Genomic DNA, 25731 nt, shown 5'->3' on the forward strand with positions numbered 1-25731 from the left:
AGCAACGATCCTATAACACTTCCCTGTGGTACTCTGGATATTACCTTTACATCTGTCTCTTTATTTCCGTTAAGAGCGACGTATTGAGTTCATTCTGCACGAAAGTCTTGAATCCAAATGCAGATCTGCTCCGATACCCCGTAATTTCGTATTTTGTTCATTAAACATCAATGTGGGATATTGTCAAATACCTTACTGAAATCAAGAAACACGGCATCAGCCTAAGCGCCGTTGGCCGCTGCGCTGTGGATCTCATGGAGGAACAGAGTGAACCGAGTTTAGCAGGATCTCTGTTTGCGAAGTCTATGTTGATTTTTACAGAGGAGATGTTCATTTTCCCAAAAGGTCGTAGTTCTTGAGCATAAAACGTGTTCCATAATTCTACAACAGATTTACGTCAACGATATACGCCTATAATTGTGTCGATCTGTCTTACGGCCTTTCTTAAAAACGGGAATGACCTCCGCATTTTTTCCAGTCGTTAGGTATCTTTCGTTGCTCAAGGGATCTACGATAAATTACTGCTAGAAGAGTAGCAAGTTCTTTTGGACAATCTTTATAGAATCTTGTAGGTATCGCATCAGGTCATGACGCCTTTCCATTGCTAAGCAATTGTAGCCGCGTATCAGTTCCGCAATCGGTTATCTCAATATCTGCCATTTCGGCGTTCGTACGACGATTGAAAGGAGGGATAGGGTTACGATCTTCCTCGTTGAAACAACTTTGGAAGACCGAGTTCAGTATTTCGGCGTTCTCGCTGTTATCTTCCGTTTCGGTGCCGGTGTGATCGCTGAGAGAGTGAATAGATGATTTTGACCCACTTACTGATTTTACATACGACCAGAGTCTCTTAGGGTTTTTACTCAGGTCGGTTGACAACGCCTTACTTTCAAAATCGTTGAACGCTTCTCTCATTGCTCTCCTTACGCTCATTTTCGCTTCGTTCAGCTTTTGTCTGTCAGCTAGGTTTCCCTTCGGTTGAATCTGAGATGAAGTGCTCTTTGTTTACGTAGCACTTTTCTGACACGGCTATTAAACCATGGTGGATCTTTCCCACCCTTAAAATCTTACTCGGAACATAATTGTCTAAGGTATATTGAACGGAGCCTTTGAATTTTTTCCGTTTGTTCTCCACATCTTCGTCCTCTCACCGAATATTTGACGCTGACTGCTGAGATATTCTGAAAATTGTGTCCCGCACTCTTACTGAGCAAATGACTCTTCCTATCTTTCTTAACATTCCTTGTAGGACCCGTCGTCATAGATGCTATCACAGCCTTATGATAGCTGATACCTTCCGCTATGTTAACTGATTCGATAACTGTAGGCCTGTTTGTTGCCAGGAGGTCTAAGAGTTAGTGCTCTGTCTCTGTTTAAATATATAATCTGAACCACTTGCTCAGTTTATTATGTCAAGAACCCTACTGCATTTCACGGCGGTAGCAAACCCCATACCACTATAAATCTTTATCTAGGCAATATTTCCGATCATTTATGTGTACTACTTAGTACAGCGTATTTGCCGCTGTCCTATCCTTCAGACATGGTCATTATTTGCTACTGCATCCATTTCAGGATGTAACGATTCATGTCGTAGAAAGTCAATGGAAACGAATTTGCCTGAACTAAGTTTTATATTGACGAAATAAGTCTCAAAAAGTGGTTCAAATGGCTCTGAGCACTATGGGACTTAACATCTGTGGTCATCAGTCCCCTAAAACTTAGAACTACTTAAACCTAACTAACCTAAGGACATCACACACATCCATGCCCGAGGCAGGATTCGAACCTGCGACCGTAGCAGTCGCACGGTCCCGGACTGCGCGCCCAGAACCGCGAAACCACCGCGGCCGGCACGAAATAAGTCTCGCAGAAACTAAAAGAGGAGGCAAACTTATAAATGTAATCCGAGGACACAAGCAATAAACATTAATGAAGAAGATGACAAGAGTGTCGGCTTCTTTCGTTGTATGTAGTTTTGTTTCCATCTCCTGATAGCGTCCATACATTTCAGTGTAAAAAAATTGTGAACACAAACCATGAAAACATCATTCTTACCAAATACTTTTGTAGTCGATAGATGTAACAACACATGAATTTATATACTAATTAAATGCCAATGAAACATCACGTGTTAACATGTTTAACGTGAAGTAAAATAACTGTGAACCAAACACTTATTTCAACGTCGTCGCTGGTAACTGATTTCCTATTTATACGTTGAGACGACGTTTAGCATTTGCTACTAGAAGGTAAAATTTCTTTTCCAAATATATCTGCATTGTTTAAGATATATTCCCAAATGTTATTGCACACAGTGGAATTTAACACTCCACAGACAATGTAATTTATAATGGCGATCTTCAAATTACGCATTACAGGTTCTTCATAGAAATTAAGTCACTCATTTCGGTAAGGTACTAGAATTCCTCGTTGATTATGAAGTAGACGTTAATGAAACACACAGAGCGACATTTCTTATTGATAACGTTAAATACCAGTCACCAAGTCCAAGAAGCTAACACTGTAATGACCCACACTGCAAGGCATTTCATACATTTTAGAGACGTCAGCCAATTGTTGGCGTACTTAATGGGTTCTAGCCATACCGACACTGCATGTTAGTACGACACCGCGTAGAGAATATACCTTGAAAGAATGGTAGGTGCTCGAGGAGGCAGTATGAAATTTTCAGGTTCATCCTTGTCACCATAAATTGCGAGGTGATATATTGGTAGGTCTCTGGCCTCGTATTCGAGGAAAGTCAGTTCGAATCCCACCTGCCCATCCAAATTTACATTTTCCGTGATTTCCTCTAATGGCTTTTTCTCCGTCCTTCAACAATCCAGGCATGCACTGTCTCTTATTAGCTCATTGCCGATGAACACGCCTACCTGAAGAGAGAGGGGTAAGTGCAATGAAACGTCGCGAATTCATTCGTTTTATGGTTTTAGTTCAGTGATTACAAAATCCAGTTAACTGATCAACAAAACTAATAGCGAGAAAATTGCTGCTCCCTTGCCAGTATGATGTTACATGCTAATGGAGTTGGATGCATGCACTGATTCATTTGAGAGGTTTCCGTGCTTACTGAGGTGTTTTGGCTTACGATATCTTGGGTATTGATGTGAAGTTGACTTTCAATATATACTGTCCACCTGCGCTGAGTCCGAGGATTTTGCTGGCCCGTCAGGCAGAACACAAAGGCAAGAGAATTATAGTGTCTTGTTGAATGATGGTATCATGATACTGTCCCGTGAGAGTTGAAACATACCTCAGAATGTCTATGGGGTACCATTCTCCCTGAACAGCTACCATGGTGACTCTAAGTCATATCCTGTAATTCCCCACACTTCGACACCAAGGAGTACAACGACGTGTCTCTCAGCAACACTGTGTGTGGTGTTCTCTCCCCTTGGCACAATATTCCTAGTCAATGGTCATCAGAGGCTATGACGAGATTCCTCACTGAAAATGATTCGGTGCATCTAATCAGATATCCTTGTATCTTATGTATGGTATCATAACAAACATGAGCCGTCTATGTTGTGTTGCTCTCTGCCTAAGTATTGCCGTGAATTAGTAACAAGTTTCTGCTATTCTCTAACTAACGACCGTAATTACCAGTATGGTTTCCCTAACGTTCCTTGTCAGCTAGACATCTGATCATTATCAAATCCGAATGAATCACATACCTAGATATTGCTCGATCTGACCAGTCGGCAACATCGTCAATCACAATGATGGCTTTCCACCTATGTAATCTGCTGAAATTGGAATAATTTTCACTTGACAGCTCCTTTCATTTTATAGATGAATTTGTGAATGGATGATATGTGTGTTGCTGAATAATATTTTTTAAATGTTATTGTGAACCTAGATTTCAAAAAAGTTATATAAATGGCGAGCACGTAGTCATGTTTTTACAGTAAAAGTGTTTTATTTGTAAAATTACTGGTACATTATACATCACATCGAGAAGTCGTGACAATGATTTATGGAACATTAAAAAACCACAAAAAACTGGTTGCATACTCCCTGACTAACACTTAAAATTCAAAGTGTTCACTGACCATTTCACGTATGCTCACACCCATTATTATATCCTGTCAGGCCTGATAACATGTTCTCTGATACACTCTGGAACCTTTCTTGTGCGGTACACATCTTTGCAACAGTAAGCATCTCATCCCCACAGATATTGTTGAGGACTATGTTTTTTTATTTCACGAGGCTCATTTCCATTCATTAGGTGGTAAGTGGATGAAATCAGTCCCGGAACCACGTTTTCTACAACAATGAGAACATTTCCTGTCAATGTTAACCACGGGTTGATGCGTATTATTTATCATGAAGTTCTCCATCTCTCTCTGATGGTTCCACTTGTCTGATCTTAGTCTTCCTTGTTATTGTTCGGAGTATAGTGTACCATTTTAAACATATCGACGCCATCTCAGACAGTCGGAGTCAATGGTTTCCCGATTATCGGTGTTGAGTTGCTTTTTCTTTTTTCTTTATGATGACCTCAAAACGTCTTTCTACCATTTCAGTTGTCTTCTTTATTTCCTTTGTACTTCTTTGACTTGAGATTGCAGTAACTGTTTTGACAGGCATCTGTCGGGTATGTGGATAATAAGCAGACGAACTTGGTGTTTCATGAAAATGGCTTCTATGACGGTAGTACTTGTTTTGTCGAGGATTTTGACACGCTGGATGTCATTTGACTTTCAGTATTCTTCTGAGGAAGCGCTGATAATATGTCTGGAGGTGCTTAATACGTCTTCTAAAGGTTATGCAGGCCTCACACCCATACTTGAGAGATGGTATAATGGTAGTCTGATAGACAAAGAGCTTGATCAAAATGCTGTTATAGTTGTCGAAAACCGTCCCAGAAACCGCCAAAAGCCGTCAATATTTCAGTTAGTCCAGATGCGACTGTCAAAGTACGAAAAGTCAACATTTGTCTAATTATTTGCGTATCTGCTGATGGTTTGTACGTGCACAAAATTGCATCAATTTCGAACTATTTCGTTTATCGGAGGAAAGATTATGTTGCGTGCTTCTCATTCAGCAATCAGATTTGAATTTGTGTGTGTGTGTGAGTGTGTGTGTGTGTGTGTGGGTGGGTGGGGAGAGAGGGTAACAAGAGCATGTTTTTCCTAATGTAAGAAGGAGAAATATCTACCTCCACATGTCTGAACTTGACAGCGGTAAGTTCGTGGCTTGTCGATGCAGTGGTTTATCGCTTCGCTTTGTTTGGGATCCCAGGACGGTCAAGAAAATATGGAATCGTTGGATTCACAACGGCCACATTCACTGCCATGCACGATATGAGATCATGGCTTCACACGACTAGCGTCCGAGAAGACAGTCGTATACTTCACTCACCCGCCCATGATCATGCAGCTACTTCACGTACTGTGTGTCACGAAATGGGCTTGTCTTAAGCAACACAAGTATTCAAACGAAAACTACGACGAGGACGTCTCGAATACCAAGGACTGTCACCACGACTGTAACTGTTACGACTTTCACTGACGCAGCAGCTGAGGGGGATGTGCCAGTAGTGGTGTGTCGAACGACAACACTGCACGTAGGAATATCACCACGTCGTGTTTACAGGCGAATCCCTGTTGTGTGTACGATGAATGTATTGTGGAATTTCCGAGGAGAACATTTCCAGACTGCATTCGTTTTTGTCATACGGACGTAAAAATAGGTAGTATATATTACAATACGATCATCACCTCTGGATCGTGTAACCGGTAATTTGGAGACAAGCCGTTACAGTCCGTATTTGGTAAGGTCGGCGACTATGTGGTACCGACGATATGACAATGATATCTTCCAACAAAATGATGCAAGACCGCGTGTTACCAGTACAGTCCTGAATTACCTCGATACAGAGAGTACTCAACTGCTTCCTCCGGTCAGCATGTTCCTTAGATCTCTCACACATTGAAAACATTTACTCGTAGGTTCCCGCTTGCCACCATTCACCAGCCACTACGACTGATCAAATTCGTTACAGAGTCACGTATCCCTCAAGCTTAAAGTCAGATCGATTCATTGCCCACCCGGGACAGAGCGATTGTTGCTACCAGACTGGACAGATCTTTGTTGTCAGTATTGTAACCTGTGTAAACCCAAATCACCTACAAATTTAACCGTACATTCTTCTTTCTGCACCGTATACGTTAATGAGTAAAATTACGTTATATAATAATCTTCCTGCTGTTGAAGTTACAGTGTTCAGCAGTGTAGTATGTCTTAGACGCTTTCTTCAGTACTGCCGTGGTTTCTGCTAACTACAGTTTCATTCAACAGCAGTACAAACAGAAAGCTGAATGAAGCTTGCAGGCTTGCAGTAGTAGCGGCTTAAAAGCCGTCTCCGTAGCGCGGTGCGCAGCGGTTAAGAGATCCGCAGCCGTCACAAGCGGCAGAGCGGCGCACGCAAGAAGCGCCGTTAACGGCGGCCGTGAAAGCTGCCTGCTCGGAAAAAACCCGGGCCCCTCCTCTCTTCTCACCTCTCACTTTTGTCAATGAGGACGAAACTAATAGAAACCGACCCGCTTCTCCACCTAGTACCTCAAGTCAGGCAGGCACTTAAGTGGACGTGTGGAAGAATGAACGGTGCCACCATTAGAAGTTATTGAAGTTGCTGACATGTACCAAATTTTACTAAGAATGAGAGAAGAGAACAAAAACATCAGAGACATCGATATTTAGGATCGAAACTGGCTGTACGCTGTATCGGACTTCTTAGAGGAACGAAGTAGTTTGCAGAGGTAACACGTGAGGTGAGCCTGCATCGTTATAACGTGCACACATCACAACATCTATGTGCTCGTATGTATTAGTGATAAAATACGAGTTCGATTACACTTCCCTGGAACGACTTATTGCCCTAAGTTAAAAGTGCTGTGCGCAATAGTGACTGCAGATAAACACTGTGTACTAGATTCCAACGGATGTGGCCGCCATTGATTGCTAATCATTTAGTACAAGTGATGCATGTATTTCGGGCTGTGGCTCCAGTATGGACACCTGCTTTTCGTGGTTTTCTTCCTATGGGATCACCTGGTGTTTTCCACTGAGTCGGAGCATGGTGGCTAATCGATGATTCCTCCAAGGAGCACTTCAGTGTTCGAATTCCCGTGTGTCTCGTAAGTTCGACTTCTCATAAATGATATAAATATTTGATCACCCATTTTTCGTTAAAGGCGTTACGTTCTTCATTTTAACTTGTAAACAAACGTGAAACATTAATCACTCATCTCTTGTACGCTACGGGGGAAATTATAGGAAGGTAATCACTTATAATTTGGTTTCTTAGCAATTAGATGAAAACTTCATCTGAGTATCTCATTGTTAATACGGTGGACATATTACGACACACAGCAAGAAGATAATTTAAGCCGGTCGATGGTATTAACGATAGTCTTCCATAACGCTGCTTGCCAACTAGTCTACAACTTCGCGCAAACCAGTTGTCTTTACATCTCAGAAAAATACACACATCAAAAAAAGTTTTGTATCATCCCGGTTCCCAGAACTCCCTTTGACTGTTCAGGATGTCACTAATCCCGCCCAAAGATGTAAACAACCATGCATGAGCAGCGCCTATTAGAAGGAGGGGTTCCGACAGCAGATCAGTTCAAAATGGTTCAAATGGATCTGAGGTCATCAGTCAACTAGACTTAGAACTACTTAAACCTAACTAACCTAAGGACATCACACACATCCATGCCCGAGGCAGGATTCGAACCTGCGACCGCAGCAGCAGCGCGGTTCCGTGCTTAAGCGCCCAGAACCACTCGGCCACAGCAGCCGGCACTTTGATGACATCAAATGTGTGTGGCTGTGTACTAGAAGGCAGCGGTGAGACCAATACGTGCTCCACCTCTGAACGACTCGCTGTATGGTGGTACAACATGCGATGAGTGGTTTTTATGAGCAATAAAAAGAGCGTAAATTATGTTTATGATGTTTTTATTCCAATTTTCTGCACGGGTCCCGGAACCCTCGGAACCGACGTGATGCAAAACTTTTTTTGATGTATGTAAAATACGGCATCATAAAAAGCAACATTCAAAATTTATTGTCATTCACTTTAATTTAGTGTAGACTTATCTCAATCGTTTCCCGGATGACCCAGATCCTTAATATGAAAAAAAAGAAGTACCACGAAGGAATTATCCGAATGAGACGAAAATCGGTAAATGTGATATACACATGCATACAAACAAATGATTAGAAATTCCAAAACATTGGATGATTTATTCAAGGAAATATATTCAATAATGCATTGGCCCTTTTGCAAGCCAATTCGGATTCGGATTGCTTGACTGCGTTGTTGGGTGTCCTGCTGAGGGATATCATGACTTCTGTTCGATTAGAGAGTCAGATCATCAAAATCCCCATCTGGTAGGAGGGCCCTGGCGATAATACTCCAAAAGTTCTTACTTGGCGAGAAATCTGGCGACCTTGCTGGTCAATCATGAAGACAACCAGTAGAAACTTTCGTTCTCACCGGCATGGTCTTACTGAAACGTAAACCGAGGATAGCGTACCACGAAAGGAAACTAAACAGTGTGCAGAATACGGTCTATTTACCGCTCTGCTGTAAGAGGGGCTTGGTTATCGGCCAAAAGGGTCTTGCTATGAAAAGAAATAGCACCCTTGATCATCACTCCTCGTTATCGGGCTATCTAGCGGGCAACAGGCAGGATGTTATCTCATCATCGTTTCCTTGGTAACTTAAACCTGCGATATTTTTCCTGCCGTTGATGTTGGTTCAGAACCAAGACCAGTAGCAAAATAAAATATCGTTATTACAAACAGCACAGTGTTATGCATTTTCTAAAATGTTGTTTAACAACTTAGAGAGATCTTCTATCTACAGGTATGTGTCTGTTATGTACCTGTCTTGAAATTTTCGCAGCGATGTGAATAATACTTTATGAATTTATTTATAACATTGTTTTGGCTACTGCCATCAACAGATCGAAACTCAGACTAGTAAAACAATATTTACAGTCCGTATCAATAAAACCTCCGCTTAAAAAGGGAGTTTGCAAGTAGCAGAGGTTTCACTGTACTCACACGGGACGTTGGTTTATAAGATCTGAGTGTTGATACGATAATGGCAGTAGCTGATACGACATTATAAATAAAGACACAAATTACGATCTAGACCACTTCAGTCAAAAAATATTCACAATGACTGGGAATTAATTCAAGAAATTTATTTCCTTTATTAATCTTTTATTTTTGTCTGTCTGGCTGATCGGTACAAATTTTACAATAGATTTTAAACCAAACACAATGTGAATTAGGTTTCGTCTCGGTCTGATCGGTACGAGTGGGGGTGGGGTTGAAGAGGTTTGGTAACGACTGACACTTTGGATGCCCAGCATGTTCTGGGACTATTATGTGAATGTGTTTACTATCTGAATGAGTTCCAGGTAGTATGCAAGTGGACTGGCATGCTTGAGCAGAGGGAGAAGGGAAGAGGTGATGGGGAGAGAGAGAGAGAGAGAGAGAGAGAGAGAGAGAGAGAGAGAGAGAGAGGGAGAAGAGGAAATATGTACAACATAGAAAGGGCGATCAATGAGTTTTAGTCTGAGGGCGTGGTTGCAGCTTTTATGCAACCTAGCTCGTTTCCAATGCAGGTATATGAGCACTGACGTGTTTGTAAGGCCTTAGTGTAGCCTTAGAAAGGAAACATTGCCCGTGATACGTGACATATGTGAACATGGGCAGACCATGGGTAAAAAGTAATTATTTAGAGAACATAATGTCATCAAAATGCTTAAAATCAATTGAGAAGTTTGAAACACACTAGACTTAAAGATATAAAACACTTATTTAAACAAAAATAAATTTTTCATTTAACACTCTTTTAAATAGGACTTTTATACAATAATTTCTTTTTGTCCGGTTCAGGTAGTGCTGAAAATTTATGATTTTGAATTTCTTTTGCTATGACGATATTTATAAGATTTATAATGAAAATGGAACGCCTATGCAATACACAATACAGGGTATTCCATTTGTCTGATGACCGCACGCACGGCGAAGTAGATGGCAGGCAACTAGCGCTCTGTTGCCCGGCGAATCAGATGCCGTGTTGCCCATCTACTACCTGAGTATAAGCTTAAAATATATGCAAATACATTTTGTACTCGCCCATGTCATGCAAGAGATACTGGAACTGCCTTCCATTTTTTTCCACGCATTTCTGATATATATATATAATGAAATTATTCTTCACAAGGTGTAGTTCCCTTTAAGAAATTGAATTAACTGACTCGCCAATATTATCCTTAAGTTCCTATAATGTGTGCCGATTTGTTGTATACACTTTAATCTTAAGTGCTGCTCACAAACAGAAAATGCGCTGGTCTAAACAGAAATTGCACTGGGATAAATTGGGACTTCCAGGGGACCAGATGTTGTTCCTAATGACTCCACCATGAAACACATTAAACATTGCGTGCAAAGAAATATGATCCCTTGCTAAATCCTACTGAAAATACCAGAAGCTTCATGCTCTTTCACTCAGTTCGTTAACAAACGGTAGAAAAATGTTTTGCACAAATCTTTCTCTGTTAACTGCGTCATTAAAAAGATTAGACTTATTATTCTGTCAACGCCAACTGAGCAACACATAATTGTTTTCTGAACGTGAAGGGGTTTCTCATGAAGGAGAATAGATCCATCGCCGCTCCAGTGTCGACAGTTTTGGGAAATAACATACCTGTGAAAATGGAACCAAGCCTAACCTGAAAACAGAATGATGTAAGGATCCATTTCCATTTCCATCCTGCACTTGTTTCAAAACCCATTCGCAAAACCTGACGCTGTGTGCCGGATCACCAGGTTTAAGTCCTTACACAATTATTACTTTACAATATCTTAGCCCATGTACCTTAGCAGCTCTTTGTAAAGAGGTGCAAGAAGTTTGCATATACTGTTAAAAACGCCTAATGGACTTTTAGGGGAATTTTCCAGCCAGTAAGTAATGTCATCGAGATGAGCTTCTGTGAGCACTACACAACGTCGTTTACACTTGTTGTCATGAACGCTTCCAGTTTCACAAAACTAATTCACTAATTTGTGAATTACTTCACGACACGGAATTTGAACGTCTGTAAACTTCTAGTGAAACGCTGTCCGGACAACACAAGCAGACTCTGTAAGCATACACTGTTTATAAATAAAGATTTGTTATGGATTGTAATAATTCGGTCTTGCTACTGTTGCGTTCGCAGGCTTCACTTCTACATTGGTAATGTTTGTTTCACTGTTCGAATAGCGCTGGCCGAAAAAGAGGTAGTGCGGCGTCAACAGGAAGATGCCGGACACATTCGACCGGCCGGCGCGGCTCAGGTGGTCGGCAAACAGAGCCCCCACGTGTTGTCATCAGGTTAATGGATTACCCTATAGTTAGGATGTGTACTATTCATGCATCAGTTATGTACCGCATGCGTTATACATCTTACGACCTCTGTCGTTACTATTAAATATCGACAAACACAAATTTGTCTGATGATGTTTGGTTTGTGGGGCGCCCAACTGTGCGGTCATCAGCGCCCGTACAAAGTCCCAGTTTTTACACAGTCCAATTTTAGCTTTGTTACAAATGATGATGATGATGATGAAATGATAAGGACAATACAAACTCCCAATCCCCACTACCTGTCTGGAGTTGTGAATCAGTATGGTGCAAAGAGAAATTATTTTATACTTTTTAGTCCCATTCATGTACATTCTATATCAAAAAATATTTCAATTTACATAACTGTTGGTAACATTATAGTAAACTCAGTGATTAGAAGTTACAGGTTTATCAACAGTTTTAATCTATTTCACCCTTCGAGATTGAATTAGAAAGAGGGAAACGACGGTGGTAGACGAAGTAACCCCCGCATGGTGTCTTGTCTAGCATAGATGTAGCATACAGAATCCTGCGTGCGGCGAACGCGATAGCCTCCAAGGCCGCGGGGTCGGCGCGCCGACACGGCTGGCCAGAATGCGGCCACGCGTTCTGCGCGAGCGCCTGCCAGATGTGGAGCGGCGCGCCCGCCGAGCTAACGGGATCCGCCAGCTGCCGGCTGAGTGCCGTGTCGCGGGTTGCGCGCTCTGCCCCTGCCGGACGCGCAGGGCCACACCTCGCCACGCGCTCTCGGTCAGTGTCACACGTCTGGCCCCGCCTGGCCCGAATTCCTATCCTCCCGCCTCCGTCACGGGCTCTTGGCAATTAATTAGCAGGCAACCAAATTTGTTGGGGCCTCGATATCACGCTCTGGTTTGCGGAGATGCCACGTGTGATCAACTTCCTTCATGTTCCTTGAAGGCATGCAAGGAAAACAAAATAAAAAAGCACCCGAATCAGACGGAATTAACTCAGAAGTGATAATATTTGGTGGAAGATTTCTACAGATTACACCGTCTGTAACATATTTTTCCATACAGGTGAAATTCTAGAAGAATAGAAATCCTCTACATTTACTTTACTGTTTAAAAAAGGAGACGGTAGTAACGCAAATAATTACAAGGAAATCAGCCTTCAGAATGCTTCTTATAAAATTTACAGCAAAATTATCAATGGAAGAGGTCAAAATATCTGTAATTCAAAGTCATATAATATTTTCTGAAAGAACACACCACAATTTGACTGGATAATACGGTATTTTTCTTCTGTACATCCTAGATTTCGGCTTTGACGCCATTATCGAGTACAATGCTAAAAATTCTTTGAGCTGACTTCACCAAATATATGTAACAATCGTTCAAGAACCTTTAGAATTGTACTCGATAATGATGTAAAAGCCAAGATCTATATTGTGCAGAAAAATATATTAATGTACAATCAAGTAGTAGTGTATCCTTTCAAGGAATCTGCGATTCAGCACTATGTTGTCAGCAACAGGCTTTCGTAAAGGAAAATTCTGCACCGACGATGTTTTTATACTGGAACAAATTCTACGAAAAAGATGAGAGTTCGATCTGGCAACGCAACTAGCATTTATCGATTACGAAAAAGCAATTCACCGCACCCACACGTAAACGCTCATACCCCAGGCTTCTGATATAAAAACACAAAATTAAGGATATCTACTGGCAAAGAGCTGAAACCAGAAATAGAGATAAGGCAGCGAATACTGTTCTACATCTCCATCGACGACCTGGTCGGGGAATAGATAAGGGCAGAATATTACAAGGCATATGCATTGGGTTCAGCAACTTTTTAAATACAGTGCGTTTTGCCGAAGACCAGGTAATAATACAGGACAGTGAAGACAATGTACTAGGTGGTTATAACTAAAGAGCAGCGACTCATCGAGATCCAATATGAGCTATAATTATCGTATGGCAGCTAAACTTGGTAGATATTCTAATGCTTTAATGTGGAACCTCTTTACGTTGAAAAAATTGTTCCAGTTTTTGCCACCAGGCGTAAATCTGGCGCCGTGACTGCAAGAAAGACGTATAGAAATGTATCCTTAAGTAATGGATTAGGAATGGGACGTGGTCAGTAAAGGTCAAACAAGTGATAAAAGCATAATGTTGATTTTACGGGATGGGGCAAATAGCAGTGGCCTGGAGAACAGAGTTCCAGTGAACAAAGAGACACATGAGAGGAGAGGAAATACATTTCTAATCTGACGATACCAGACGTTTAAAGTGACCACCATTCATCTCTTGACACTTTTGGGCCCTGGTCAGCAAATTGCTGAAGACGGATCGAAGCTGGACTGCTTGAATCGGTGCAATCTCATCCGAAACGTTCCGTTGCAGTTCTTGAAGACTGCGAGGTATGTTGCGATATACCTTGGACTTACGGGCTTCCCATACAAAGTAATCGTACACTGGCAGATCAGGTTCAAAAAATGGTTCAAATGGCTCTGAGCACTGTGCTACTTAACTTCTGAGGTCATCAGTCGCCTAGAACTTAGAACTAATTAAACCTAACTAACCTAAAGACATCACACACATCCATGCCCGAGGCAGGATTCGAACCTGCGACCGTAGCGGTCGCCCGACTCCAGACTGTAACCGCCTAGAACCGCACGGCCACTTCGGCCGGTGCAGATCAGGTGACCGGGTGGCCAGCTAGGACTACGATCACACTGACCTCTGCTAACAACTCTTGTCAAGTGTGAAGACTGTGCAAATGTGCTCCAAGGTTATGCCGGCTCTGTGGGCAGTTGCTCCATCATGTTGGAAATACGTCACGGTGTGTGCTTGCATACATACATTCAAGTCCAATCGTATCCACTCGTCCGGGCCACATTTATTTGTCCCGCCCTGTATTATTAACTGCTGCTTACATATTTAGCTCAGTATGAGCACTGGAGACAATGACGAAATGCTGTATCTGTAAAACGACGTGATAAACAGTTGCTTACAGCAGGTCCGGTGGAATATGACCAACGTGTTCTTGTATACTGTTCTTCAAATCAGGTTGAGACCGAACGTGTCCTTGGTAAAAGTGTTTTTTTTAATATCTCCAGAACCAAAAGACATGTGAATTCAGATTATGTGATTTTGCTGACCAACTCAAAAAAATAACGCGTCTGTGGAAGGTTGCGTTAAGCAGATCCTTCACTGGGCGAGATGTTGTTCAATCTCGCATGAAAACAGTGATTTCCACCATGTTGCGCTCTTTCAAAGCAGGAATTATATGCTGTACAAAAGGTCTCGATAACGTGCAGACGCCACGGTAAACTTGACATGTTCTCTGTGTGTGTTCTCCTCAAAGAAGAACGGACCACGAATAAGGATTCTGAAAGAGACCACCATTCACCTCTTGGCACTTTTGGGTCCTGGTCATCAAGGTACTTGTGAATCCTCACCACAGTTGCATAAGGCAACTGCGATGGCTCTTGGTGCACAACATGTGATTTAACAGAAAGCCAGATTCAGCAGTTCTGTTTACTGACTGCACCCTGTAGAACAAAATTTGTCTCATCACTACACTGAATATTGCCCAGTCACATGTATCGACTTCGATCCGTGCCAGAATCAAATGGTTCAAATGGCTCTGAGCACTATGGGACTTAACAGCTATGGTCATCAGTCCCCTAGAACTTAGAACTACTTAAACCTAACTAACCTAAGGACAGCACACAGCACCCAGTCATCACGAGGCAGAGAAAATCCCTGACCCCGCCGGGAATCGAACCCGGGAACCCGGGCGTGGGAAGCGAGAACGCTACCGCACGACCACGAGCTGCGGACGAGCCAAAATCCGAAGAGCAAATTCAGAACGTTGCCGCAGATCATGATGTTGTAATTGTGGCACCGTCCGGATCTCTTAAAGGCACCAGTGTAAAATAGATCTCAAACCTTTCCTTACTGTTGACTATGGGATGGACAATTCTCGTAACACTGCGCAAGCAGTAGCGCTATGTGCGCATGTGCTGCACGGTCAGTTACAACCTCCTCGCCAATAACTTCCATCGGGAGAGGATGCCTGCCTCTTCCAGGTGCCATATCAAGCTCACAACCTCACTCATGTTTTCGAATTTCATTATCATCTCCCTTAAACCACAGAATGAAATCAGGTCTTTCCTCAGATCTTCCAGTCGGTGATACTCTCTCAATTCAGTACTGTAATTGCTGCTGTTCACATAAAACAGTTTCTCTAAGAGTGCACAGTCTTTCTTTTCGATAGCTATACTGCTCATTCACGTTATGACTTGTCAAGTGACAACATGGGTGTCTTACCGTAATACGAACAGTGTATAGTGCAAGATTTGCAGCTGGTGGCTAAAACAGGAACCAAATTTTTCCAGTGTAATTTGGTTGCGCGTTAACGTATTAGTATAGCTACCAACTTCCCTGGGCATACGATATTTACAACCCACACCTCTGCGAGTAGCTGCACTTTAACTATAACTACCCAGCACAAATAACGGTACATTGATTGAAAAATTATAATCTTAAACCTGAAGATATCAATAACCAAAACAAAAACAACGACCTTTCTTAGGAAAATACTGTATAAGGACCAAGACAGTCATCTGAAACACAATAACAGAACAGTGTCTCATTTGTGGTACATAGCATGTGATATAAATTTAAAGAAGATGTAAATACAAAATTAATACCTATCAACATATAAGTAGCAAGATAAAAAGAACGTTGAAGTGTTAAACGAGAAATGAAAGCCAGATGAAATTTTTTTAAGTCATGGCGCTACCCGCATTACTATATCGAGCAGGAAGTTGGACATTAAGAACGCAAGATCTAAGAACCCTTAAGCATCAGAAATGAAGTTCGTCAGATCAGTGAAAGGTTGCATAAGAGAATACAAAGTAAGAAGTGTAGAAATATGGAATTTAAAAAGTAGTCCAACGAAAGCATTGTTGAAAAGGGCGTGTATTGGGTATATCGTCTTAGAAAATATCTAGATAAACGATGGAATACAAAATTATTGGAAGAAGGAGTGTGGGAAGGCCAAGCAGAGGTCGGAATATGCCATGAAGCCTAGTTCTCGATTGGAAACAGAAGATTTCTTGCAGAATGTGCTCATTAAACATTGCCCAGACCTGATGGTGTCCATTATTTCTTTGGTAATGCCATTTTTTTCCTAAGTGCCTGCACGTCCGTCAGGATCAGACATTTGTTTAATGCAATGTGTTACGATTCACCATCGTAGATTTTCAATCGTGATAACGGGGTGCCATAACTTCCCGAACTTATTCGGATCAATAGCAGTTGCTGGAGAGTCAGCAGTTCCAGATGCCGTACGCAGTATCCATACTTCTAGAAAGTCTTCTTGATTTATGGCTGCTTATAACTTCATACAACTACTTAATGATATATACGTTCAGCATACTTCTTTATTTATGGCTTCTGATAATTTGGGGGGGGGGGCTTATGAGCACTCAACATCGAGGTCATCAGCGCGATAATTTAATACAACCACTTAAGAATATATACGTTCAGCACAGCACAATAAGTAAGTCATAAAGAACTGTGGAAAAAAACGGGAAAAGAGGCGAATCGAAACGTTTGAGATGTGGTGTTAAAGAATGCTGTAATGTTATTGGAAAGATAATGTAACAAATGGGTGGTCCTCTGCAGAATCGGCGAAGAAACTTATATGTGAAAAACACTGATTAGAAGGATCGCCAGTCTGATCAGTTTGATAGAGCATGTGTTAAGACATCAGGGAACAACCTCAATAGTACAGAGTGATCCATACAGCTCAACAACTCCAACTGAGGACAGAAGTTGGAGTAGACCCTACAAATAAACGAGAACACTGGGTACCACTGCTGGTCTGTGAAGAACAAATGGGCACAGGAGAGGAAGTCGCGGCGGGCCGTATCAAACTAATAAGAAGGTGGTGACCAGAAAAAAATACAGCAAAAGTGAAGGCAAACAGATGGAATCTAACAGGAGTATGGATTTCTCTTTTGTGCACAACTTGGACCAAGTTCGTATTAGGAAACCACAGACAATGTTTCCCCGTGAGTAGAAACCCGCATTGCTGCAACGCTAATGACTTCGGCAGTGCCTCCCAAAATTTCTACTATTATAGTTTTCTGATACGCTAGTTTCATTTCCAAACACTGCTGTACACCACATATTACATTTATGAAACGTTGTTGTCAGTTACAGGCAGATTTTGGATAACTCAGATTTACCTTCTCTTTTGGCATCCGCTACTCACGTCTTCATAGCTAGCTAAATATCTTCAAACCTGGCAGCGAAAGTCACCTTGACGCTAGTTTTGCTTTCGCTACTCTTCTTACTCGTGCTTTTTCCTGGTTTCTCTCATGCAAGCAAACCAAAGCGAAAGTCAATGTTTCCAAAGTTAGTTTTGCACATGTTATTGCATTAAACTCTGCGTACTACTTACAAATGCGCAAACATACTTCCGATAAACTACATTTTTAATTTGAGCAGCACTTACACACAAATCGTAGCCAAAAGTGGAACTAAATTTGTATATGTATGTACTCTAGGAGTATAGAAGTCGTAGTAGATTGTCTATATGCACTACTGGCCATTAAAATTGCTACACCAAGATGCAGATGATAAACGGCTATTCATTGGACAAATATATTATACTAGAACTGACATGTGATTACATTTTCACGCAATTTGGGTGCATAGATCCTGAGAAATCAGTACCCAGAAAAACCACCTCTGCCTGTAATAAAGGCCTTGATACGTCTGGACAATGAGTCAAATAGAGCTTGGATGGCGTGTACAGGTACAGCTGCCCATGCAGCTTCAACACGATACCACAGTTCATCAAGAGTAGTGACTGGCGTATTGTGACGAGCCAGTTGCTCGGCCACCATTCAGCAGACGTTTTCACTTGGTGAGAGATCTGGAGAATGTGCTGCCCAGGGCAGCAGTCGAACATCTTCTGTATCCAGAAAGGGACCACACGGGCGGCCGTGTATTATCCTGCTGAAATGTAGGATTTCGCAGGGATCGAATGAAGGGTAGCGCCACGGGTCGTAACACATCTGAAATGTAACGTCCAATGTTCAAAGTGCCGTCAGTGCGAACAAGAGGTGATCGATACGTGTCACCAATGGCACCCTATAACGTCACGCCGGGTGGTACGCCAGTATGGCGATGACATATACACGCATCCAACGTGCGTTCACCGCGATGTCGCCAAACACGTATACGACCATCCTGATGCTGTAAACAGAACCTGGATTCATCCGAAAAAATGACGTTTTGCCATTCGTGCACCCAGGTTCGTCGTTGAGTACACCATCGCAGGAGCTCCTGTCTGTGGTGCAGCGTCAAGGGTAACCGCAGCCATGGACTCCGAGCTGATAGTCCATGCTGCTGCAAACGTCGTCGAACTGTTCGTGCAGATGATTGTTGTCTTGCAAACGTCCCCGTCTATTGACTCAGGGATCGAGACGTGGCTGCACGATCCGTTACAGCCTTGCGGATAAGATACCTGTCATCTCGACTGCTAGTGATACGAGGCCGTTGGGAACCTGCACGGCTTTCCATATTACCCTCCTGAACCTACCGATTTTATATTCTGCTAACAGTCATTGGATCTCGACCAAAGCGAGCAGCATTGTCGCGATACGATAACCCGCTTTGCGATAGGCTACAATCCGTCCTTTATATATAAAAAAAAGGTTCAAATGGCTCTGAGCACTATGAGACTTAACATCTGAGGTCGTCATTTCCCTAGAACGTAGAAATACATAAACCTAACTAACCTAAGGACATCACACACATCCATGCTCGAGTCAGGATTCGAACCAGCGACTGTAGCAGTCGTGGGGTTCCCGACTGAAGCGCTAAGAACCGCATGGCCACTGCGGCCAGCACCTTTATCAAAGTCGGAAACGTGGTGGTACGCATTTCTTCTCCTCACACGAGGCATCACAACAACGTTTCACCAGGCAACGTCGGTCAACTGCTGTTTGTGTATGAGAAATCGGTAGGAAACTTTCGTCACGTCAGCACGTTGTAGGTGTCACCACCGGTGACAACCTTGTGTGAATGCTCTGAAAAGCTGATCACTTGCATATCACAGCATCTTCTTCCTGTCGGTTAAATTTCGCGTCTGTAGCACGTCATCTTCGTGGTGTACCAATTTTAATGGCCAGTAGTGTAGTTTAAGCGTAATAAAAAAAAAACCTCAACCCATTTTTGTACCACCGACGTGACTATGGACAGTATAAGGTATTGTTCGATGAGAGTAGGGAATGAAAAAAGAAGCATTTTGGAAAAAAAAGAAATAAAAACGGTTCACTGTGAAATAAAAGCAAAACAATACCCGAAATAATAACAGAGTTTTTGACACTGCACATCTTCTCGTATTTGTAAAATCAATCTCTGTTGATGGATAACGTTGCATTGTAACATGTTTCCATGCTCATCGATATGACGACCATAAGTGATCGAGATGGGGATGTTTAAGCTTGTTCCTCAAGAATTCATCCAGTGTCCGAGGGTGCCTAGTGACGGCGCACTGTCCGTTTTAAACGGCTCCAATGCGTTTTACCAGGTAAATGACAGAGGTATCGCAGGCTGTTTAATTTCTCACAGGATGACGGTGTTCACAAGCGTTCTGTGCTCCGTTGTAAATGTTGAAAATATTGAAAACAGGTGGACGCAGCAACTGTAGAACGCATTTTTCGTGAGTATAAGCTGAAAAACATTCGAATCAGATGTGTTGTTCAAAATATTTTATAACCCCTTGTTCTAAGTTTCGACATCTCTAAAAACTTCTTCTTCAGAAGGATCGATGACTGCCACCTAAAACTGTTAACGTTATGTACACTGATTAGCCAGAACATTATGATCATCTTCCTAATAAGCGGTATGTCCACCTTTGGCAGGGATAACAGCGTCGATTCGTCATGGAATGGAAGCAGTGAGGCCTTGATAGGTCGCTGGAGGGATTGGCACCACATTTCAATACACGAGTTACCTAATTCCCGTAAATTCCAGGTAGAGTGGCTATGAGCTCTGACGCCACATTCAATCACAACCCAGATGTTTTTGATCGCTTTCAGATCTGCCGAGTTGGAGGGCCAGCACGTAAGTTGGAACTCCCACTGTGTTCCTCGAACCACTCCAACACACTCCTGCCATTGTGACACTGTCCGTTTTATTGTTGAAAAATGCCACTGTCTTCGGGAAACATGATGGTCATGAAGGAGCGTACGTTGTCTGCAACCAGTGTACGATATTCCTTGGCCGTCATGGTGCTTCGCACGAGCTGCACTGGACCCATGGATGCCCACGTGAATGTTTTCCAGAGGATAACGGAGCCGCCGCCAGCTTGTCACCATCACACAGCACAGGTGGCGAGGGACTGTTCCCCTCTCATCGGCGTGCTGAAGGAAGTATCGGGATTCTGCAGTTGCGCCAACGTTCAGAGCCGATGGTCACGTGCCCATTTCCGTCGTAGATGCCGATATCGTGGTGTTAACACTGGCACATCCAGCGGAAGCCCATCCTTAGGAGTGTTCGGTGCACTGTGTGTTCAGACACAGTTTTACTCTGCCTAGCATTAAAGTCTGATGTTAGTTTCGTCAGAGTTCGCTGCCTGTCGTGTTTTACTAGTCTGCCCAGCCTACGACGTCCGACATCTGTAATGAGAGGTGCCCCCCTTCCCCCAACCTCATGACGTCTGCACATGGTTTCGCCTTCGTTTCGCCACGTGTTGAAGACACTCACCACTGCACTCATAGAATACCCGACAACTCGTGCAGTTTTCGAAACGCTCGTACCCATCCTCCGGAACATCACGATCTGCTCTCGGTCAAACCCAGATCGCGCACCTTCCCCATTCTACACCAGAAGCATGCTCATTGATACTACGTGCAACGTGCGTGTGTCTGACTAGCAGCCATTTCTCTTCAGATGACTCTGCTATAGCCTGGACGGGTGTATATAAATAGCAGATCGGTGGTCATAATGTTCTGGCTGATCAGTAATCATTGACTTAGAAATAATATTTACACTTACTAGTTACATAATGTTGTGGAGGCACGTTAACAGTGTAGGCGTACGGCACAAATGAAGATCAAATTTACTTCCGTAATAACAAAATCTGAACATATCATGTTGACTGTTATTTGAAAGTGCTTCACAACTGCACCTAGTGAACTCATGTCGCTCCGACATCTCTTAACGAAAATTTGGGACGCTAGAGGGGAGTACATGTAAATGAAATGAAAAAGCTGCTTACAGGCGTCAACGGGGACAGACGAAAATGTGTGCCCCGACCGGGACTCGAACCCGGGATCTCCTGCTTACATGGCAGACGCTCTACCCATCTGAGCCACCGAGGACATAGAGGATAGGGCGACTGCAGGGATTTATCTCTGGCATGCCTCCCGCGAGACCCACATTCTCAACGTATTGTCCCGCACTACATTCGTAGTGCCCCCGCCCATTATACTCATTACTCGCGGCGCGTTGCCGATTCACGTAAGAGTTCGGGCACTGTTTGTGCATCCGCACAGAAGAAGAAGAAGGTCAAATAGCCGGTGAGCCTTAATCATGTAAAACTAAAATTTTAAAATATTGACATAAAAATGAATATCACATATACACTGGAAGGCATCAAAACTGGTGCACCTTAGAGAGGGCAAGCAGCAAATATCAAATTGACATGAAGAGCATTATATTTTTAGATACATAAACTAGCATACAGCGCAGCCGCTTAAGATAGAAGTAACACCATGTATATTCTGTATGTAGGAAAAGCTTGCACAGCGCGTTTCTCATATTATAGACTCATTTAAATTATTATGACTCGTGTAAGGAGAAGAATCGTGTATGGAGAAGAATCATTCACCTGCACGTGTCGAAGTGCGACTGCAACAGAGTCGTGGCCTATTAAGGTTTTTCTCCCGTCGGTCAGGCTATCGTAACTGTATTCGGATACGGAATCGATGGGTTCAGGAGTGCCATTTCATCGCCATGTAGGATCTCATCAGCCAGGATGGATGTATTGTTCCCACGTCCGCGCAGAATCGTACAGTGATGTCGCGTACCTTCAGGCAGGAGATGGCAGTGTTTTCAATAAGACAAGACAGAGTGACAACGTCAGGAGCGCCATGGACTCTCAGCACGACTACCAGTGCTACCAGACTAAAAATCTCGGATCGACGTCGACGGAAGCTCCAAGAACATCGTTACCAGAAGGTGTTAGTCATCGCCATGAAGGCCCGGCACCTGGTATAATTGTACGGGCTGCCAGTGGTACACAACGCAATTACGTCTCCCTGGCATAGCCGTATTTTGACAGCAGCCGTTACATTTCTGACAAGTTGAGACTGGTGAATGTACCCAATCTCTAAAGTCTCTGTGTCGTTATTTTTAATCATGATAACTCAATGCTGCATGCTGAACATGCTGTCCTAGCCTACCTCGATGCAGAAGGTGTTGCCTTGCTCAATGCGTTCTCCAGATCTTTCACTCATGGGTTGCCCAGAGAGGGTAGGATAGGTGCAACACTAATGCATATCTAGGAAGGTGTTGAAAGTGTTCCTCTTAAAAAAAAATAAAGGTGGCACATGACGTTTCTGCCCACAGCAGACATAAAATTCACCAAAATGGATATACCCATTGCCACGAATTGAGACATCTTGGTCTGTCTGAAAGAAGCAAAGAAAGAATACTTTGCAGTAAGTAATTTCCAACCTTGCTTATACGGCTGACCATTCACTGGTGTGAAGCAGGATGAGTAGGCTGAAAGATCCAAGGAGTGCAGCTTCACTGTAGTATACTACCCAAAGAGTAGGATACTGACTGCCTTTCGTGGAATTCATTAGCAGCATATTACACAGCTGATGATATCTCAGTCATCACTGCACTGGCAAACACGGCAGCTCAAAGAAGCTAAGATAAATCATTACTGAATAACACAGAGGCGTTAAAGAACGACTAGTTTCTCAAAGGAATTATGATCTAATGCGACTGAAACGATTGATAATCATCCCGTCTCATTTACGGCGAGCCACACAGTTTTCACAAAGTTCTGATTTCAGGCAATCTGGGATTTACGAAGACGCTTGACAGAATTAGAAGCTGGTGTCAGACTCCAGGTCTCTGCTGATCTGTCTGGTATTATGTAAGCCACTGCAGGAAATACAAGACGGGAAAATGTGTATCAGTTCCCTTCGAACACCTGTTACTAATTCGTCCAGCAGTTGCTGCGTTTCACCGGAGTGAAATTGACCTCTTTGGGAGAGTCTCTTGTCGACTAAAGGAAGTAAAAGAACAGCATCGTTGGCTACCTCACCTGCTACGCTGTCACCAACGTTGGACCGATTGCGTAGGTCCGTATATCGCCAGACTTTTGTAGAAGACATAATTTTGAAGCATGAGACACCATGCGTAGTAAACTCTGATCGTGGAAAAGTGAGTGAAGACGGGTAACAGAAATCATTTCAAGTACATCATCCACAGTATAACAGCGTGCAACGCACAGACGAATGGCCTCACGAAATGTTGTAACAAGACAGTGGCAGATATTCTCTCGATGTACAGTGATGTCAAACAGATACATAATAAAGCTGTACTGCTTACCGTGACATTCGCATTTAACGCAGCAAAGCAAGACACTATAGAATTCATGCCGTTTTTCTGCATCAACAGTCGAGAAGCTAACCGTGTCAATCCGACGATGCTGTGCTGGATTACATCAAACAGCTCACCACCCAAACTGAAGAGTCAAGGTAGCAGGCACGCATCTTGATCTCGGAATCCCAGTATAGTGACCGTGTACGTTGTAACACAAAACACAGACACGTAAACAACAATCCGGCGATCTAGGACGAATTTTTACTCTTAATCGAGAGTTTGGGCGATGAGGAAAATTATTAAAACACCGCTTTGAGGCCGGCCGAAGTAGCCGTGCGGTTAAAGGCGCTGCAGTCTGGAACCGCAAGACCGCTACGGTTGCAGGTTCGAATCCTGCCTCGGGCATGGATGTTTGTGATGTCCTTAGGTTAGTTAGGTTTAACTAGTTCTAAGTTCTAGGGGACTAATGACCTCAGCAGTTGAGTCCCATAGTGCTCAGAGCCATTTGAACCGCTTTGAGCAGTACCGAAACCTACTTTACTTTTCAGAAATCTACGAAGAAAGAAATTATGATGCTACGTCCAAAAGACAAAAATGCAAAATCGTCGTCCATGTCCTTCACATTAATCACCATCATTCTGCCGCAGATCGATCATAAGAGCTATCGATACAAGCAGCATGCGTCGATGAAATTAATTCCATTTCAATGTTGCATTGTTCGTAATTACATGACAAAACGATCAGAAAGCGAGGATTCATAGCGGTGTGTAATGGCGTAAATGAGGTATTTGTAGTATGTACCCTAACAGAATTGTTGAGCTCTCCGTAAAATGTCCAGATCAGGATAATATCTAATTTACCCATCAAGTCAGATATATCAGTTAAACAGTGTTTCTGACAATACGCCAGGTGTGTGCTCTATACAATACCCTCCTTGACACCGTCACAGACTATTTAACTTTTGTTCAGTTTGATCTAGATATGAGCTGTTAAGTGCACCGCTAAAAATAGCTCAGAAGACTCCATAACTCGGTGCTGAAGATTGTTTTTAAAAATTAAAAAAACAGCTCATACGAACTTTTCATACCAGTACACAGTTACGAATTTGGTGCGAGTGATTATTTAAATAGTTTATAATTGTATTAAAAATGTGTGAACACAACGCACTAGATATTCTTGTCAGTACTCCAATATTTACTGCCTTTATTTCTCTCTCTGTATGTATTTTCCGTTCTACGTCCTAAAAGTATTAATAGTCTACGACAAACAGACAGCAATTCACTTGTCTAAATCAGAATAGGAAGGAACCTCTGTCTGATCTGTTGAGGCCCCATTTCCATTAAGCCAGTCTCTGGGTTGAACTCAAAATATTAAATTAATTAATAAATCACAATCTGTTGTTCATTCGTATCCTAAAATATTCTTGAAATAAGGTCAAACTTTAGACATTATTTCTCGAACTTATGCCCATGTAAGTCTAAATACGTACGATGTCGTAAGACACAATCGGAATATCTCTGAAGATCTATAAACTCGTTGCCAAAACAACTACAGTTTATTCATGTAATTGCGTTAAGACGGGAAGTAAATATTTTCTATAATATATGTTTCAAGTTTACCGTTTTTTATTTCTGATACTTAAGTCGCGTTGGTACATCAAGTGACCGTCTTTTGTTA

General features: G+C 42.6%; 1 protein-coding gene and 1 non-coding gene across 2 annotated transcripts in view; one reads left to right on the forward strand and one right to left on the reverse strand.

The window, feature by feature from the left end:
* The window catches only part of LOC124789664, a 152612-nt gene that overhangs the window by 98466 nt on the left and 28415 nt on the right, over positions 1-25731 (forward strand). The gene's annotated exons all lie outside the window — the stretch shown is intronic.
* Trnat-ugu lies at positions 21742-21815 on the reverse strand. Its single transcript has one exon. It is a non-coding gene; the product is annotated as a tRNA-Thr (tRNA).

This window comes from Schistocerca piceifrons, chromosome 3 (assembly GCF_021461385.2).
Source record: "Schistocerca piceifrons isolate TAMUIC-IGC-003096 chromosome 3, iqSchPice1.1, whole genome shotgun sequence".
In the NCBI taxonomy this organism is placed as follows: Eukaryota; Metazoa; Arthropoda; class Insecta; order Orthoptera; family Acrididae; genus Schistocerca; species Schistocerca piceifrons.